General features: G+C 36.8%; 1 protein-coding gene across 2 annotated transcripts in view; it reads left to right on the forward strand.

Moving 5' to 3' along the window:
- itgb1a (integrin, beta 1a) overlaps positions 1-21,490 on the forward strand; it is a 51,091-nt gene that overhangs the window by 1,262 nt on the left and 28,339 nt on the right. The gene's annotated exons all lie outside the window — the stretch shown is intronic.

A 21,490-nucleotide genomic window follows, 5' to 3' on the forward strand; every position in this document is an offset into this window, starting at 1 on the left:
TTAATTGGATGCAGTGACACCCTTGTACCCATTTTAATCTGAAGAGGACGTCTGGCTCTTCTGTCCTTTAGAACAACCTTGCGCCTGACAGCAGAGGAGCTTTTTTAATCAAGGAAATGTACAATTCCAGTATAAATCGTGTGTGTGGTCAGTTGCATCTGTTCGCTGACAGTACATGACCTCTAACCTTCGCAACAGCTGCTGGACAGAAAAAAAACTTGTTGTTGGAACCTTTAAAAGCGACATCTTTTGACAGATAAGTGCTGTCTTTCAAGCAGGTGTGTCACAATCCTGTGGTGTGTTTCTGCTTTGTTGGTTAGCTTAAAAGAGTTTTATATATAAGGTAGCCTATCAGTAATGATTATAATTTGTTTGTGCGACTGCAAAGAAAAGAGTTCCCATTTATCCCATTTATCTCTTGTCCAACACATTAAAATGCATATATACACTTAATATTTTTCCACAAAAAACTAATTTCAAGTATTTAAGTATAAGCCTTTGGATCAAAAGCTCTTTGAAGATCATGCAAAACATAAAGTTAGTCAAGTGTGTCCAAACTTATTGGTACTCTACATGTGCTTTATTTATTTTCTATGCACTCTTGTCAATTGAAATCTTAGCAAAAATATTTATAGGAAGCGAATCCAGTCATTGTTTTCCAGACCTTGTTTGGCAAGTCATTCAGAACTGGGCTTTGATTCTGCATCAAGAAGAGGAGGGTCCACTTTCTATGTTGTGCCATAATTAAACAAACAAATACAGCATTTTGCAAACAAACGCGATCTGCCGTGCAAAGGAAAACTTCGACTCGCAAACAAACAGAAAGTGATGTGCAAATACAAAGTTCAGTTTGAGCGAAAACGCAGAGGAGTAACAAATATATGTATTGTTAATATAAATAAATTAGCCTACTTCATATTTCACAAAAATTATACGCTAGTCTCCCGAGAGAAGCCCCCCCGAAACATGCGTTTATAATAATAATAATAATAATAATAATAATAATAAACGTTATTTTATAGCACCTTTAAAGGTCCATGTTCTTCGTGATCCCATGTTTCAAACTTTAGTTAGTGTGTAATGTTGTTGTTAGAGTATAAATAAAATCTGTAAAATATTAAAGCTCAAAGTTCAATGCCAAGCGAGATATTTTATTTAACAGAAGTCGCCTACATCGAACGGCCAGTTTGGACTACATCCCTCTACTTCCTTCTTTAATGACGTCACTAAAACAGTTTTTTGACTAACCTCCGCCCACAGGAATACACAAGAGTTGCGTTTGTAGAGTGTGTTTGTCGCCATGTCGTCGAAACGCTGTTATTTTCATCCCGCAGTCCAATCACTGGGTCTGATTCCGGCTCAAATTGATAGGGTAAAATTAAAGACATGTTTACAATAACACTGAGCGCGTGCATCTCCACGTTATGGTAAGAGGCGTGACCTTTCCGGGCAAGATGCGCTAAAGCTGCTGTCGAATCACAACACAGGAACCGCTGGCACAATCAGAACTTCGTTACGTATTTCTGAAGGAGGGACTTCATAGAACACGGAAGTCATCAGCCCGTTTTTATGACAGTGGAAACAGCGGTATACAGATAAGTAAATTATGTGAAAAATACTGTGTTTTTTTACACACGAAACATGAACACATGTTATATTGCACACTATAAACACAATCAAAGCTTCAAAAAACCACGAAAAACGGGACCTTTAAAAGTTGCACCTTAAAGCGCTTTACAGGGAGTTTACAGCTGGCGAAAATGAGTGGTGAACAGGTGAGTTGGGCGTTTCTCAATACCAAGTACGCAAAGTTTGGTAATTCTACATTATCTGCAAAATGCAACAGCAGCAATCTTGATAACATCACTCGGCTCTCTCTGGCTACTCCGCTTATCTCTGTATGTATAACCGCCAGCAACATGTTGTACAAAACACCAGTCTGCCTCTTTTCATTTTCATTTAAACATATTAATAATAGCCATACAAATTTGGTTCATGCAACACTTACTTTGATTATCTTCACTGCATGTACAGTATTGGTCAAAAGTTTATAAACATTAAGGTTTTTTGAATGTTTTGAAAGTAGTCTCTTAATCTTACCAATGCTGTATTTATTTGATCAAAAATACAATAAAAACTAATACTGTGAAGTATTACCAATTTTAAAAAAAACTGGTTTTCTTTAAATTTTGAATGTTTTGAAAGACTACTTTCAAAACATTCAAAAAACCATAATGTTTACAAACTTTTGACCAATACTGTACATGCAGCGAAGATAATCAAAGTAAGTGTTGCCTGAACCAAATTTGTATGGCTATTATTAATATGTTTAAATGAAAATATATTAAATGTGTCCTGAGAGAGACTAGCGCAAAGTGCCATCTGCTGTTTTGGAAGAGGAAGTTGCTCAACTGCATTTGTGAGAAAAACTGCCTGCACACATTTGTGACAAAATCAAGCGAAGAGATCTCATAAAAAAGCAAGCGTCTTACAATTGTAACAGACAGTTGTGTGTTTGCATGCACTAGATTTGGTATTTGTTCAAAGGTTACATGCCATTTGTAGGATGGTTTGTATTTGTGAAATATGAAGTAGGCACATTTATTTATATTTGTAAAACAATACATATATGTGTTACTCCTCTGCGTTTTCGCTCAAACTGACCTTTGTATTTGCACATCACTTTCTGTTTGTTTGCGAGTCGAGTTTTCCTTTGCAAAGCAGATCATGTTTGTTTGCAATATGCTGGATTTGTTTGTTTAATTATGGCACAATATTAACTCCATACCTTTGACAGTTTGATTCTCTGTACGTCTATGCATTCCTAATATATTCAGTAGGGTTGTGATGAAACTGTTAGCTCATGAGATGAGACACGATATTGGGTTCACGAGATGAGATTTTTTTCACAGTATTTAAAAAAAAAAAATTCTCAATGACAAAATACATGAAAAATAGTGCAGTTAGGCATGTGACGGTATCAAATTTTCATGTTGCGATTAATTGATGAAACTTTTATCACGGTGTACGGTATTATCACGATATTAAAAACAATTTTTGCCATAGTTTAACAGGTTTAAGAACTCTTTTTGTAATAAAACAAAAACAACTGACTGAAATTTTATTATAAAGAACAACAGATAACACTTTACTCTATTTAATGCATTAACTAAGATTGAGCAATAGCTACATTTGTTACAGAAAGTGTTATTTTTTGTTAACGTTAGTTTAGAAACACAACTGATCATTGTTAGTTTTATCTCAGGTCCATTAAATAAGTTATTTTGATTTTAGTAATGTTATTAAACAGTAACTAAGAAATTAACATTAATTAATAATAATTAATACTTTATAAGTATTTTTATTGTCAGTTTAGTGATAATGAATGAACATGTGAACTAATGAAGCTGTATGTTTTCAAAGTTTTACTGAACAATAACAAATAATCAGAACATTTCTAATCATTAGGGCATGTTGTAGTCCAGATTAAAATATAAAAATGTTTAGGTTTGAAAATAAATATCCTTTTAAGTCTTTTTTAAGTATTCAGTATTTGGTGCTGTGATGAACAACACGATTACAAAAAATGAATGGCTGTTTGAAGCATTTTAAAAACTTCACTAGCGCAGTTACTTTGTTTGCACGGTTTCCGTGGTAACCGCTGCATGCTGCTGTTCCATCAGCGCCCTCTGCTGTCAGAGAGTGAACGCGCACTTTCATTCAGCTCGTCTCCTTCACTCGTCCCCGCCATGTGCCACATGCACGTTGGGATTGTTTACATCTGAGCGCGTATCCTTTTGACGCAGAATACAGCGGTGTTGTGCATTTTATACGATTGATGGGTAAAGTATTCTTAATTGCCTTATAAAAAAATAATAATTGGTAATAAATGATTATTTACGGTATTCTGAAGTGCCCACGACTACAATATCGTGCATATTCATTATCGCGATTTATCGCATTACCGAATATCGGCACAAGTCTATGTGCAGTTGCATTTGAAATGTTTTAACTAATCATCTTGTAATGAATGTCATTTCAGTTCTGCTTTCTGAGTATGAATTATCATATGCAGTGAAAGACAGCAATACTCAAGCGCTGTTAAAGGTTTTGCTCAAACTCAACTGACTGGCTTCTCTCCTGTATGGATTTCATATGAGTCTCTTCAGACCTTACTGTACATGATTTATGAGCTTCTACAACTTTTGACCTCCTAACTAAATTCTTCTTTCCACAAATTAATCATAGAAATAAAAACAGTATAAATAAAAATGAATAACACAAATGAAATACTCTCTCAATATTCAAAGTGCAAATAGAGACCACATTTTTCTTCAAGCATGATACAGAGCTAAGAGATGATTACAATTACACAGCCCAGCCTAAGATAGCTTTCATATTGGGAGATATTTGCATGCATCAGGGAGCCGCTTTCAAAATGCGGGGTATTGAAATTGTGTTTGAATGAGCACTCACATTTTTTTGTTTCGCTTTTGATTTCACAATCATGCATATTCTGTGAATAGGGAACGGCGGTGCTGAGTGCGCATTCTGCCAGATAAGACGTTTGTCAGACGCTTAGGCTCTGTTGTGCAACGAATCCTCCGCTATGGTCTTGTCAGTCATCTCGTTCACCTACTCTTCGTCACGTGATCAGTGAACTCTGATTCCTGCTGCACTACGTACAACTACTCTGCTGCTAATGTTGGATGAGCTGGATGGGATTGAAGTGACTGTTATCCAACTGAATTAAAATTGGATTTTTATTCTCTATAAAATGCAAACACAACAAGTGGAGGCATAATATAAACATAGCGGTGGCATATTCTATTCTAATTTCACCCTTCACACTCCATCATGGCAATATCACAAGACAGCTTTTCACCTCGACAAGAAATCTCATCACATTTTAATTTTGCGAGATCTCATCACAAAGAAGTCTAAAATTGTAAAATCCAGACTAAAATGCAAATTCTATCATCATTCGTCCTTTTATTTTTTAATTTTTTTTTTTAAAAAGAATTTTCATGTTGCTCTGTTCTATTCAGTGAAAGTGAATGGCTGCCCAAAAAAAAAAAAAAAAAAGGACCATAAAAGTAGTCCATATGACCCGTGCACTGTAATACAAGTTTCATACAGAAGCTGTGAGTGAGCAACACACCGAAATGTAAGTTTAAGCAAAGACTATAGAATAACACAAGACGTGTCACTCGTATTGTTTTGAATGGGAGAAAGTGTAACGCGCAATATGGCGGAATAAGTCCTGCCTTCTAAAGCCAAGTGCCAATCACCGACTGGTAAAGTCATCGCGTCACTTCAGCGGCCGTTAGAATCACCGGTTTTTATAGAAACAGACGCGCGCCTCCGAAGAGACGCGCATTTAGGTCTGCGCATGCGCATTAGCTTGATCCAGCCTGAAAAAATACAGTTTTTTTGTCATGATTTGAGCGTTTAGAAACTAAATGTATAAGTTGGTTGTTGTTAGATTTCATTGGTGATTTCAAATCTGAAATTTAATCGTAAGGTTGGCGAACAGTTTTGGAGAATCTGATGTTTCCCCATTCAAAGAGATAGTAGCTGCATGATGCCCAGGATGCCCGAGAGGCGTTTCAAAGATGGCCGCCGAGTGAAAATGACTTGTCTTAAAGGGACTTTGGTTTAAGCCACTGTAAATCTTCCCTTCCATTGTAGCTCAAAAATATTATTGAATAAATACGCTCATATTCAAATTCGACACACTACAGTTAGTTACAAGACACAAAGTAATTAATGACATTTGGCATCATGACATCAAACCTGGTGTTACGTTCTTAAAGCTTCTTATTAGAATAAACAAAAATGTGAATGAGATTTGAGATTTGAGAACAATAGTGGGGGAGATGATCAGTGATACATTTCTTAAGTTTCCCACAAAATCATATTTGTGTTACTTTTTGTAATTTTGGACATTTTTGACATCCAGATCACCATCCTTTTATGGAAGCAAACTGGACATTTTGGAGGTATTTTAGCATCTCTACCCACTTTTTTTTAATGGATTTGTCTTGAAGATCATATTATGCTGTGTTTTTTCCACATCATGTTGTTCTGAGTGTCTTTTTATTTATTATTAGGTTGTTGTGAAGCTGTCAGACTTAAAGGGTTAGTTGAACCAAAAATGAAAATTCTGTCATCATTTACTCACCCTTGTTGTTCCAAACCCATAAGACTATTGTTCATCTTCGAAACACAAATAAAGATATTTTTAATGAAATCTGAGAGCTTTCTGTCCCTCTGTTGACAGTCCACGCAACTACCACTTTGACATTTCAAAAAGTTCATAAAGAGATCGTAAAAATAATCCATATTATGGAAGCTAATTAGAACCAATGAGGTTCATTCTCGTGTGTCGCAGCACATTTGAACCAATGAGGTTTGTTCTTATGCATCAAGCATGATTGAGCTTCTCGCTCATCAATGTTTATATGTGAATAAAAGCCTAAATTCAATCTTTTCATCATAAAAAATGATCGATTCTCTTCAGAAAATTTGGATTAAACCGCTTGATTCATATGGATTATTATTACAATCTCTTTATGAACTTTTTGAAGTGTCAAAGTGGTAGTTGCATAGACTGTCAATGGAGGGACAGAAAGCTCTCAGATTTTATTAAAAAGATCTTCATTTGTGTTCCGAAGATGAACGAAAGTCTTCCGGGTTCGGAACGGCGTGAGGGTGAGTCATTTATGACAATTTTTTTCATTTTTGGGTGAACTATCCCTTTAAAGCATATAACACGTGTCTGGAGGAACTTGATTCGCTAAATGTCCCAACTTTTCTTCTCAAAAGAATTACCCTTCAATATTCAAAATTTGGCTTATAAAGCATTGAATCTTTTTTAATTTAATCTTTCTTTCTTTTTTTCAAAATGTAAGGCTGTAAACTCCCTTTAGACTCTAAACCCTTTTATGTTTTCATGTTGCGATAAAGGATGTATGTGTATATATCTCTGTTGCTCTGGTAATATCTCTTGTTTGATGTTGGTCTGGAAAACAGGCGTCTGTCTAATCTGATCTTTGTTTTGTCCCCTCCCTATTTTCTTGGAGCAGTCCACTCTTTTCTGATCTCAGTTCTCATTGCTCTTACTGGTCAGCCCATGAGAAAGATCCTTTTTTTTTTGCCGGTGTACAATGTAAGCAGTATTCGTGTTAGCCAACGAAGGTCACACAGTAAATTAGCTTGAAATTGACCTGGAATGGCATGTAGTCAGTGCAGTATTGTGTAGCTGGTCTCTCATCTGTTTTAAGTGTTTTTCTTGCCAATCTGTCATAGAGGAACCTGACTAAAAGTGCTGAAAACAAACAGTTGTTGTTATACATGAAAAAAAAAAAAAGTGAAGAGAAAGCTGCTGTTATACCAGAAAAATGCAGTTAATATTTAATGCTTGCCATAAATCTAATGCATTAAATGCAGATGCAAATGATTTCTGTTAACAGCTATATTATTCACCTTGTACTTGCTTCATACTTGAGCATGAATTAATTTGTTAATTTGCCTGTAGTGTTGTCAGTTTGGGAAAGTTTTGAATCAATTCTGCACAGTGAACAGCTGGTGTTGTGCAGCTGTAGTTAGAAATGCAGAACTGATCTGTCAAAAAAAAAAATGAATACAAACCAGAAACATCAGATCCTTATAGAGTACAAAAAATGACCATTTTAGTTACAATATATCATTATATCAATATTTTTGAGCCGCTAATAGTTTTGTGTGAGGTACAGAGTATAATTTTAGTTGTTAATCACTGAACATCTTGTCTTGATCCACTCCATGATGCAAATCTCATTCAAATGCACCCTCATCACCCAAAACATGGCATATTGCAATCAGTGACAAAGCAGACGAGAGCCAATGAGCATTTGGTATCACTGACACAAAACCTTTGTCGTAACACTTCTTAAGGCGGCAAAAATTAAATTTTGAATAAGTACGCAATTTGATGGTTACGGTCACTACTGACTTGAAGTTCGTTGAATAAAGACTTGATGTGGATTCTGAAAATTTGGATTGCAGCTCAATAAATGGATTACGTTTATTGTCTTATGTTGAGTTTTTGGTGTATTTTATGGCCTTTTTTTAGTTAAAGCACATTCAGACTCTGATTCACTTCTGTGAATAATAAAATAAATATAACATAATAAAGAATGGTTAAATTATTACAGAAACTGTATTCATTTTAACGATTTTAAAGTTGTGTCTTATTTAAAGTTATGTAATCCTTTAAACAAACTTGCATCAGAAGTCATACAGAACAAAATTAAAGGTGCCCTTGATTCAAAAATTGAATTTACCTCGGCATAGTTAAATAACAATAGTTCAGTACATGGAAAAGACATACAGTGAGTCTCAAACTCCATTGTTTCCTCCTTCTTATATAAATCTCATTTGTTTAAAAGACCTCCGAAGAACAGGCGAATCTCAACATAACACCGACTGTTACGTAACAGTTGGGGTGTACGCCCCCAATATTTGCATATGCCAGCCCATGTTCCCAACATTATGAAAGGGATTACACGTCTGGATCTGCACAGCTGAAACATCAGACTAGGTAAGCAAGCAAGGACAATAGCGAAAAATGGCAGATGGAGCAATAATAACTGACATGATCCATGATATCATGATATTTTTAGTGATATTTGTAAATTGTCTTTCTAAATGTTTCGTTAGCATGTTGCTAATGTACTGTTAAATGTGGTTAAAGTTACCATCATTTCTGACTGTATTCGCGGAGACAAGAACCGTCGCTATTTTCATTTTTAAACACTTGCAGTCTGTATAATGCATAAACACAACTTAATTCTTTATAAATCAATCCAACAGTGTAGAATTAGCCGTTAGCCACGGTGCACTATCAAACTCATTCATAACCAAATGTAAACATTCAAATAAACACTGTACTTACGCGATTAGACATGCTGCATGACGAACACTTTGTAAAGATCCATTTTGAGGGTTATATTAGCTGTTTGAACTTTTTTTATGTTAAGGCAAGTGCGAGCTCTTGGGTCGTGGAGCACCAGATTTAAAGGGGCCACGTACCCTGAATCGGCTCATTTATAACGATGCCCCAAAATAGGCAGTTAAAAAAATGAATTTAAAAAAATCTATGGGGTATTTTGAGCTGAAACTTCACAGACACATTCAGGGGACACCTTAGACTTATATTACATCTTTTTTTAAAAAGTTCTAGGGCACCTTTAAATATTATAGTAACTTACAAATTGTAACAAAGTTCTTAGATAAGGAAGGAGGAGACGGGAACCGGTGAACATTACACTGCAAAAAACGCTGTTCTTACTTAGAATTTTTGTCTTGTTTTTAGTCAAAATATCTTAAAGTTCTTAAATCAAGAAGCATTTTCTTGACAAGAACAAATTATTTTCTTGTTTTCAGGAAAAATAAATCAAAATTTGACTAGAAACAAGACAAAAACTCTAAGTAAGAACAGCATTTTTTTCAGTGTAAACATAACTTTAATTCAAAATAAACAAATACAAAGTGAAAGTAATACCGGCAGACCCTCATGGACGTCTGCTGGCTACACAAACATAATAAAACATAAAATAATATCCAGGCCTGGTCCTCTCTTGTCCTTCACTGTCATCGCTCCTCCTTTTATGCTTACGGAGCTCCTCCGTGAGAAACTCAAGGCCGGTGCACCTCGCAGGTGGAGCTCATTATCTCTCGCATCACCGGCCTCGCGCCATTCCCTCATGGCTCTCGCCCGCCCTGCTCGTCACATACCCCCATCGCAGGCCGGGGGGGTACCCCTGAGACGGTGCTTACTCCCCCCCGGGGCCTGTCTCGGCAGCCGCAGCACCTGGGGGTAAGGACAGATGAGACGAGAGAAAGTAAACGGAAACACAGGGAGCAACAGAACGAGAGAGGGAAGAGAGGAAAAAGAGAGAAAAAAAAATTCTTGGTCCGGTTCCCAGACACACTGCCACTCGGTCCTCAGCCAGCCGAGAGGCTCTTCCTCGCGGTGCCATGCGATGGTACTGGACGCTCGGTGGACGGCTCGATCCTCCTCCGCCTCCTGGCGGCCGGCGATGGCTCCTCCGGCTGAGGGCAGCCGGCAGCGAGTCCGCCGTCCCCTGCTCCTCCCTTTCATGGCAGATGGTAGTAGGCTCCGGCCCACGGCGGACGGCGGCGACTCCTCCACTCCCTCCTGGACGGCAGCCACCCCACCTCGTCCCAGGAGCACGGCATCGAGCTCTCCGTCCCACCTTTCACTAGGCTCCAGCACCACTGCCTCGGGCAGCCTCTCACGGTCTTCACTCCCGCGCTGCCCGACCTCCGCAGCACCGCGATCCCCCTCAGCAGCGAGGGTTCTTCGACAGCATGTCCCTCCTTCCTCCCGGGTTTCGGCACCAATGTAACAAAGTTCGTAGATAAGGAAGAAGGAGGCGGGAACCGGCGAACGTTAAACATAACTTTGATTCAAAATAAACAGATACAAAATGAAAGTAATGCCGGCAGACCCTTGCGAACGTCTGCCGGCCACACAAACATAATAAAACATAAAATAATATCCAATCCTCTCTCATCCTTCACTGTCGTCGCTCATCCTTTTATGCTTCCGGAGCTCCTCCGTGAGAGACTCAAGGCTGGTGCGCCTCGCAGGTGGAGCTCATTATTTCTCGCGTCACCGGCCTCGTGCCGTTCCCTCACGGCTCTCGCCTGCCCTGCTCGCCACACAAATTATTCAACTGCGTTCAATAAATGTGATTGAAAACATAATCTCAGTTATCATAAATACAATAGCATCAAGTGATTTATTGCATGAATTCAAATAAAGGATGCACATCATTTGTACATGTGTAAAGTTGTTTATACATAAATGATTTACATTTTAGATTATTTCAAAATGTCAATATTGTATGTTTTAGTGTCTATGCTAACATAAGTAAATGCACTTGTGGTTTCAGTTTTTGGAATATGTTGAATATTGATCTAAATAAATAAATATAGTTATTGCTGTTGTCCCAGGGAAGCATTTCCCTATAGTTCTAGTTTGTTATCGCATCTTGTATCCTGTTTATTTGTGCTAAAATATAGATAACGTGTATATATGTCATGTCACATTCCTGATCTCCCTGTTGGGTTTATTTTGTGATAATGACCAGCTGACTCCACCCTTACTTGTTCTTGTTTTGGTTCTCTGCCAAAAATAGGTCCAACCAAGAGACCAACACAAATCTCAGATAAAATCTTTCATTTCCTCAAAACTGTTACAGCCCTCCTTATCTACAAAGACTTCAACATTGCGCTAACATTAATTATTGCTCAGATAAAAAGAACTAACCTCAACAACACTTTTACACCATTTATTGACCTTTTGCCTAATGTATACATTAACATTTCAAGTTGTATAAATTAACAGTAAATTTGTGTACCAACATAAATGTACAATGAACAGTAGTATATTTAGAAATAAACATTAACCTCCATTAATAAATTCTGATACTTAATTTCTTAAATGAATGTTAACAAACTGAACCTTAAATTAGCTGTTACACTCATGTAACGGTTGCCAGCTAGTAAGAGCTATATGTGTAAACCTCACTCCACTGGCCTCAAGAGGCACACTAGTGACTGATGCTGTTGGCTGTGGTCTTTAGCGTCCTTGTTAGTGCTCCTGCCTCTCATGCCATTAACGCTGGTTCGAGTCCCACTCAGAGCAGTGCAAGGAGAACTGGAGGAGCTACATTGGTGCCGTGACCCAGGTGGGAGTGAGGTATGGGGGGTGAGTGTAATGGAGGCCAGATAGTAAGCTTGTTTTCTTGATACCATAGTTCCCTGTTTCTGTTTGTAGTCAGTTTGTAGTATTTACTCCTTGGTTTCTGTTCCGTTTGGTGTGGTGCTTTGTGGATGTATCATGTGTGTTGTTGTTTTCAGTTTGGTTTTTGCCTGGATTTAACCTATTTTTTGTCTCTGTTTCTCTGTGTATGGATTTACTTTTGTTATTTATTAAAAGTTTAAAGGTGCCGTAGAATGGAAAATTGATTTTTCTTGGCATAGTTGAATAACAAGAGTTCAGTACATGGAAATTACATACAGTGAGTCTCAAACACCATTGTTTCCTCCTTCTTATATAAATCTCATTTGTTTAAAAGACCTCAGAAGAACAGGCAAATCTCAACATAACACTGACTGTTACGTAACAGTCGGGATCATTAATATGTATGCCCCCAATATTTGCATATGCCAGCGCATGTTCAAGGCATTACACAAGGGCAGCCAGTATTAACGTCTGGATCTGTGCACAGCTGAATCATCAGACTAGGTAAGCAAGCAAGAACAATAGCGAAAAATGGCAGATGGAGCAAAAATAACTGACATGATCCATGATATCATGATATTTTTAGTGATATTTGTAAATTGTCTTTCTAAATGTTTCGTTAGCATGTTGCTAATGTACTGTTAAATGTGGTTAAAGTTACCATAGTTTCTTACTGTATTCACGGAGACAAGAGCCGTCATTATTTTCATTATTAAACACTTGCAGTCTGTATAATTCATAAATGCAACTTCATTCTTCATAAATCTCTCCAACAGTGTGTAATGTTAGCTTTAGCCACGGAGCACTATCAAACTCATTCAGAATCAAATGTAAACATCCAAATAAATACTGTACTTACACGATTAGACATGCTGCATGACGAACACTTTGTAAAGATCCATTTTGAGGGTTATATTAGCTGTGTGAACTTTGTTTATGCTGTTTAAGGCAGTCGCAAGCTCGGGGGCGGGGAGCACGAGAATTTAAAGGGGCCGCAGCTTGAATCGGCGCATATTTAATGATGCCCCAAAAAAAAATTAATTAAAAAAAAACCTATGGAGTATTATGAGCTGAAACTTCACAGACACATTCAGGGGACACCTTAGACTTATATTACATCTTTGGAAAACGCGTTCTACGGCACCTTTAATGCTACATTTGGATCCTATTCTATGTGTTCTCTGAATCAACCCGAGTTACATTAGCGCTGTAACATATCGGCCTGCTGTTGAGCTGGTTTACCCTTGCGAGACTGAGGAGTCTTGTTCAACAGTGTTATTGTCCTCTGAGTCAGCCCCTCCATTACAGTGAATGAATCAGTTAGGTCCAATAATAAAAGTGATAGATGAGCATGTGACTGTGTCATTTTTCTATCTTAAATCATACAGAAGACTTCAGTGATGCATCAGCCACAGTTACACCAGGAAGAATATGAATCAGATCATAAAAAGATACAAGTGGAGCAAATATTGGGTGGGGCTTGATTTTGCACGTGGGGAATTGATTGGATGGTTGTGGTTTGCTATTGGTGGATCTCAAGCGAGTGACAGGTTGCCCCGCCCTCGTCATCAGAAAAGAGAAGAGAAGTCGCTGCAAGAGGGAGGGGGAGTTATTTTGATTCAAGATTACAAGGCACATGAATTTACAAAAATATGATGTGCACCCATAAATCATTTATAATAAAAAAAAATAAGAATTGTCTATTTTGATTTCATGGTGACTTTAAACAGCAGATCTAGAATTATTGGACATTTATTATTTTATTGTACATTTCTTAATAGTCCCATTAACAGGCTCATATATGTTCAATACAAACCACCATCTCGTCATCTAAATGTTAGGTATCACAAACATATAGGCCTTACATTGGATGAAAGGTCTTGAACAAACTGTTGGGTTCTCGTTTTTATGGCCAGAGGTTCACAGCGAGGGGTTTCTGGCTGTTGGCCAGACTGCCTGCAGGTTTCCTGTGTGATAGGGGGAGATTCCTGTAAAGCGAGGGAGAGAAAGCCAACTCAACGGTTAAAAAGGACTAGTCAGGCAGAAGCAGTAACATTATGACGTCCTGAACCCTGTAATGTCAGCTACGGGTCTCAGAGGCGTAATATATCTTGCTCAGTGTAGTCTATGCATTATATGTGTGCTAGCTTTTATTGAACTCTCACCCAGCCTTCAGTTTGATTCATTTGGGTTGCATTTGACTGATACTAGAGGAGATGCTGGGAATAGGGTATAAAAGCCTTTGTTCTGGCCATAGGGAAAACACATCTCAGGGATTCCTGGGATGCTTTTAAAGAGGATGGTAGAGTTTGTGGTTGACTACAGAGGGTGGAGAAGATGAAATGAAGGGGTTGGCCTTAGGGTGGAACCAAGATAGATGAGTTTAGCCATATATTCAACACAGGCTCACTGGAAAATGTGCTTCTACCTACATTTTTGCAAAACTTCAAAAATGTATATAGTTCAGTTTCCAGGTCCCTAACCTTACCCGTATACCACCTCAATAGCAGCAAAAGTGTTTTGCAATACAATATGAACAAAATAAGTATGTTGTACATATTTTTGATGTAAGTACACAGTAGTTAAGGCCACTTAGGTTTAAAGGTGGGTGTAAGGGTTGGGTCAACAGTGTAATATAAAGTAGGACCGAAAAGTCTTGCATTGAGGGAGGAACCCAAGCCTTTTCTAAAGACTTAACAGACTTGTGCCAGTAGCACTCAAAACACCCTAGTAACCATATAGCAACATACTAAATAACTCAGAACACTTTTAGCAACGCCCAAATCTCCCTATAGTGTCATGGCATTGACTTTTTCTCTGCTGCTTGGTGATTACATGCATCTTGTTCTATTTGTGTCGTTGTTGAATTGTGGTTGGCTAAGTAATGTCCAGTACAGCAGAAAGTGGTATTGATCCAGTATGACTGTGAAGGATGGGGTTGAACTCAAGCATTAGCATGGTCAATATTTCCCTAAAGGTCCATTTCATAGAAAGAGCATTACTCTTTGATATTTAGCCATATTCACAATTTGATTTTGTAGTTTGAAAGTCAAGAAAAAAATATATATATTTTTTTTGCAAATGCATTGTTTACAGAAAAGTTTTTGTCAGACGAACTTCTTTGACCTAAAAGAAAAAGAAATGGTGCTATATAATACTAAAAGTAGTTCTTTGGCTCATAATCATAGGGGAACCCCTTTAAGTGCTCTATAGCACCAAATCTTGGTGCTTCAGTGCTCTTCACTGGTTCTTTGAGATGACTGAGGTGCTATATAGCACCGCTTCCATATACAGAATCTGTTAAGCCCCTGTATGGTTCTTCAGTGGTTCTTTGGGGTGGTTAAGGTGCTATATAGCACCACTGCCATACAAAGAACCTGTTAAGCCCCTTTAAAGGTTCTTTAAGAGCCAAAGAACCACTGTTGGTGCTGTTTAGCACCATTTTTGTTGAAGAAATAAAATGCGATATGGCACCTCTTATGCGTTCTATAGCACCATTTGACAAAGGTCTGCTGCCATTTTGTGACTTTTTTTTGTACACTGTTGAATTATAAGATAACAAACAGGTACGATTTTCAAACAGTTTCATCTCAGATCAGTATCTCTTATCCCCATAATTATTTAAGTGGCTAAATGCCGTTTAATAAGTGGTGTGACTGTACCATATCCCTTAAATGTCCATCTAGTTTGAACTTGCCGCATTAGCAACTGCGCTCTCCACGGAAGCTTTGCATTTAAAGAGCTAATAAAATATTTTGACTTAGATCAATATTTCACATCTAATTATTTACTTATGTGGCAAGTAGATGTGTAATAAGTGGGATAATGTACATCCAGCCGGTTGTTATCTCAGAATAAACCCCTTCAGCCTGATTACCTTGTCTGGGTTTATTCTGAGATAACAACCGGTTGGATGTACGTTATCCCTTACTTATTAATCAGTTCTTAATTGTATAATTACACTGTATCAATAACATCTTAAAATGGCATGTAACTCAAGTTTCAACAGAAATTAGTTTACCAATAAAGTACATTTGGCACTTTAACCAGATTTTAAAGACAGTAGGGCCCGGTTTCACAGACAGGGCTTAGACTAAGCCAGGATTATGCCTTAGTTCAATTAGGGCATTTAAGTAAAAACACATTACTGATGTGCATCTTCACACAAAACAATGGCATATTTTAAGATATGTTACTTTCAGTTAAAACAGCTCAAACATGCATTTTAGTCTAAGCCTTGTCTGTTAAACTGGGGGTAGAAGTAATAAAGATGCACTTAAGATGCATATAAAGATGCACTTAAGTGGATAAAAAAAGCACTTAAAAGTTAATTCATAATACATTTAAGATAACATGCAATTAAGTGTCTGAAAACATTACATTCAGTTTGCACTTAAGCATTCTTTTAAAGTATATAATTTGTGTAATAAGTGCTCTTTTTAATCAAGCTACTTCTTTCAGGGAAAAATACTAATCTGTTGATTTTCAGAACCAGCGATTATGAGTTTTATTCCCTGTGGACATACAGACTAAAACAGTAAAGAACACAAACGAAACCTTCTGATGGAAAAAGCATTTTGAGGTTGTTGAGTGCTTGAGAAAACCAAAAAAATATATATGTCTTTAAATGAGCAACAGAAGGAGTCAAGAGAGACTTTCTTCTGGCGGATTGTTAAAGCTGGACCTCATTACACGCTCCCCCATTTAAAGGGATATTATGTCATGGTTGTGTTTGGCCTTCATTTCAGGACGAGGCATTTGTGGGCATTTATTCTGATCCCTCTTTCCCAGTCCAGAATGGAAAAGAGAGACCAGAGAAGAGAGAGGTGGTCTTTCCATGCAGCAGTCGAAGGGTTTGAAGTTTCTGTCTGGATTTCAGTGTCCTGGAGAGAAGGGTTGTCCTTCCCTGTTTTTCTCTTTGCTCCCTTTTTTTTTTTTTTCCCTTCATTTCTTTTGCATTTGTATTTGCATTTGCATTTATCTTTGTGTTATCTTAATGTGCTGAAGAAAATTACACTGGGATCAGAAGAAAGTAAATTATGAAAAAGAACAAACTTTCACCAACTGCTGAGTTTTGTTGTGAAACTATCGGTCTCAGAGTTGTACCAGGCTTTTTACCACAGCATTGTATAGATAGAGATATCATTCCGATGATGTTTTCTGTTCAGCCTCTCCCCAGCGTTCCTGAGTCCAGCTGTGAAACCTCACTGAACAGAAACACAGCAACAGCCATGTTGGTTGTTTGTTTTTGTTGTTTTTTTAGGGTTTGACACCTTAATGGTGTTTATCAAGATGGTTTACATTCACACTCTTAATTAGGGCCTAAAAATATGTTTTTCTTGGCTAGATTAATTAAAAAATGAGTGAATGCATTTGTTTCCATTGAATTTAACAAGTCAAAAAAGTACAGAATAATGCTTATGTGCACATTATTTTTGTATTAAAGGACAATGGGGCTACACTGAAAAAGTCATTTTTATATTGGTTTAATCAATAATCATAATCATGGTTTTCGGTTTAAACCTTTTTTGACGAGTTTGTCTTAACTCCCCATAGAAAACTAATTAAAAGATTTTTTTTTTTTTGATTTTTTTTTTTTTTTATAAATAGTATTTTCGCTTGATGTGCAGAACACATTACTGGCTGGCTTTCAAGTGTTAGTTCACCCAAAAATGAAAATTCTGTCATTAATTAATTAATCATCATGTCGTTCCAAACCTATAAGACCTTCGTTCATCTTCGAAACACAAATTAAGATATTTTTGATAAAATCCGATGGCTCAGTGAGGCCTCCATTGCTAGCAAGATAATTAACACTTTCAGATGCCCAGAAAGGTACTAAAGACATATTTTAACCCTCTGGTTCAGAACCAGTGGTTCTCTTCTTTAAGGAATCACACTTGCTTTCTTTACGGTCAAAAGTGACCAAAGCCTTGAAATTTAACTTTTTTGCTTTTCAGGAAAACCAAAGTAATATATTTTTGTTCTAAAATATTATTTGATTATTATGTAAAATTTTGAGGGTATATTATGATACTATGCAATATTTATGCAATTTTTATTAGCTATTTTTTCCCATTGAAAAAATAAACTTTTTTTCTAATATTTTTTAAAAATATTTTTCAATTAAAGCAGTATTCTATGTTAAAATAGAGACAAGGCATTTAAAAAATTTTTTTTTTTTTTTTTTTTTTTTTTGAAGGTAGAGTAGTGCCATCTGGTGGGAGTAAAAAAAGAAACTTATGTAATGCCATTATGCAACCACTAGATTACTATATAGTTCTATATAAAGTGGCTTATAAATTCTCTATTGGTTTTTAGACACAAGTACTTTTTTATTAAGATTTATATTTAGACATTCTCAAAGACTATTTGTCAAGGTTTAGATTTTTTTGGTTTGAAATGTTGATTTGAAGTGTCGGTTTTTGCATTAATTTTACTACAGTCAAACCTGAACACAGAGGAGGACATTTAGTAAAATTCAATAAAAAAATATAACAAAAATAAAAAAATATAACAATTTTACCATATTGTTACAGCCACACCGGTTCATTTGTGTGTGTATAATGGTGTGTTGTGTGTGTGTGTCTGTGAATGTGTGTAAGTGAGTGTGTGTTTGAGTGGGTGTTTTTGTTTTGTACTTTTGATGTTTTTTAATGTAATGTCTTTTTTACTGCTCATTCTTTTACTGCTTTATGGCTGAATTATGGATTTTATTTCACATATTTGTATAAACTTGCTCTGTGTTATAGTCGTGCTAGTTCATATATATGTGTGTGTGGGGAGGGGGGAGGGGGGTTGGTTGTGTCTGTTTTTCACTCTTGGCATTTACGAGTGTGTCACCCCTTCATTGCTGTGCACTTTTTTTCTGCACAGTGGCTGATTTGTAGTTTGTACCAACAAAAGATTCTCTAAATTTTCAATTTTTTTTTTTCGTATTTCCCATTCATTTCCTATGTCAGTCATTTTTGACCACAAAGAAGGTAAGTGCGACTTTTTTTTTTTTCTTTTTTTTTTTTTTTTTGACCCTTTAACATGTCCGAATCATATCCTTGATTTTTTTGTGTTCATATTGCTAATGCGACAAAAGTCACCAAGTGTCATCTCATTCCAATGAATTATGATTTTTAACATTTAAAAATATTAAATTTTTCGAGGGCCAGAACAGTTCATGTGACTACAGTGGTTCAACCTTAATGTTATGAAGCAACGAGAATACTTTTGTGCGCCAAAAAAATCTAAATAAAGGCTTTATTCAACAATATCTATGCTTCATGAAGCTTCGAAGCTTTATAAATCATTTGTTTCGAATCAGTGGTTCATGTATCAAACTGCCAAAGTCACGCCCCCCAGTGGTGAACCATTGAAATTTCGAAACACTTATGATGGAACAAAGCCTTGTTTACTGAAATCACGTGACTGTAGCAGTTTGATTAATATAAAAATTTAAGATGTAACCCTTCAATAAAATGAAATTTAATCAATAAATATAATTTGAGAAAAACTAATACATTTGGCTGTAAAAAAAAAAAAGTTCCAAAGTATAATTTTTTTCAATGTTGTCACAATTGGAATCTGCTGTTTATTGAAGCTGATTTGAGAATAATGTTTTGTTGTTGTTGGTTTTTTTTTGAGGTATGAAATACCTTTTAAAGCATTTTTTCAGTCATTGTAATGAGAAGCTTTGGTGTGACTTCACAGCGTTAAACTCAAAGTGACACACAGTCTAATCTGGTCGCTCTGCCCGACATGCTGTCTGCACACTGTGTGTATAAAAGGCACACTGAGAGGAACAGTTTTTAGCACACACACACACGCTTACTCACACTGACTGAATTACCCAGTACTTAGTTTACTTTACTATAGAAAAGACTCACAGCATAACAACTTTCAGAGGTGTTACCAAGTTACTTATGATTTAATCTCGGCCACCGCAGGTCCCACAGTGGCTCGCTTGAGCGTTTAAAGGGTGGAATTCTTCTAAGCCACCTCATCGCTGCCCATTGAGTTTAATGGAAACCACATGCATTACATTCAGCAGGGAAGTAAAAGGCATTTTCAGCTTCACCCTGGACGCCCCACATGGGCTGAGGCTGTTTTTGTTTCCAGTCATGTCGTAACAGCACTGGTTATATTTTGAGATTTCTTTGGAACTATCATTGACGTCCTATGTAATTTAGAGGCAGCGTACTTGCATCAGACATTTCTTACATCAAGCCAGTATCACGTTAAGTGTATCTGTCAACACTTTTGGATAATGATATACTATTTGTAGATTATGGTGGCAGCCAGAACGTCTTTCAAATCATTTCAAAATCATTGGTTGTGTATGTTAAACTCTTGCATAAGTCACTCATTTGGCCATATATTAATGAACTCATGAAGCTTTTTGTGGGGGAATTTTGTAATGCTAAAGCTAATGATTATGAGGATATTAAAGGGATAGTTCACCCAAAAATGAAAATTTGATGTTTATCTGCTTACCCCCAGCGCATCCAAGATGTAGGTGACTTTGTTTCTTCAGTAGAACACAAATGATGATTTTTAACTGCAACCGCTGCTGTCTGTCAGTGGTATAATGCAAGTCAGCGGGAACTTGGACTATAAGAGTAAATAAAACACGACAGACAAATCCAAATTAAACCCTGCGGCTCGTGACGACACATAGATGTCCTTAGACATGAAACGATCGGTTTGTGCGAGAAACTGAACAGTAGTTATATTTTTTTTACCTCTAATACACCACTATGTCCAACTGCATTCATCACTCGATTCGTGAGGTCTGATCGCGCTCTGACAACGACAGTGATGTCTCGCATATATACTTCAATGAGCGCAAGACATCACTGCCATTGTCAGAGCATGATCAGACCAAACGAATCGAGTGATGAATGCAGTTGGACATAGTGGTGTATTAGAGGTAAAAAAATGATTTTTTAAAAAATGTTTTATTTACTCTTATAGTCCAAGTTCCCGCTGACTTGCATTATACCACTGACAGACGGCAGCGGTTGCAGTTAAAAATCATCATTTGTGTTCTACTGAAGAAACAAAGACACCTACATCTCGGATGCTTTGGGGGTAAGCAGATAAACATCAAATTTTCATTTTTGGGTGAACTATCCCTTTAAGGAAGTTATGCTAGGATACATCTAAAACCTGACCAAATGTTTGAACTGGAGGACAAAGTGTTTTAATTGTTATTATCTATGATATAAGCTGTCAAAGAAGGTTGGCGACTGTGGCGTAAACTAGATACTACTGGCTAGCTTAATAAAAAGAGATGATCCCTTTCCCTTGTGAAAAAGAAGTGTGCTCTATTGTTTTCAATGTGCACTTGTTGTGTACTTCAAATCTTAAATGTATTGTATTGTTATATGTATTTTAAAAAAAAAACTGTTTCTTAGCACACTTAAGTGCACTTAAAGTGAGTACACTTTCATGACTGTTAGCACATTTAAGTGCACTTAAAGCGACTGTTTCTTAGCTCAATGAAGTGCACTTAAAGCGAGGACACTTTCATTACTGTTTCTTTGCACACTTAAGTGAACCTAAAGTGATTGTATCTTAGCACACTTAAGTGCACTTAAAGAGACTGTTTCTTAGCACACTGAAGTGCACTTAAAGCGAGTACACTTTCATGACTGTTTCTTAGCACATTTAAGTGCACTT

The sequence above is a fragment of the Megalobrama amblycephala genome, linkage group LG22 (genome assembly GCF_018812025.1).
Source record: "Megalobrama amblycephala isolate DHTTF-2021 linkage group LG22, ASM1881202v1, whole genome shotgun sequence".
Taxonomy (NCBI): Eukaryota; Metazoa; Chordata; class Actinopteri; order Cypriniformes; family Xenocyprididae; genus Megalobrama; species Megalobrama amblycephala.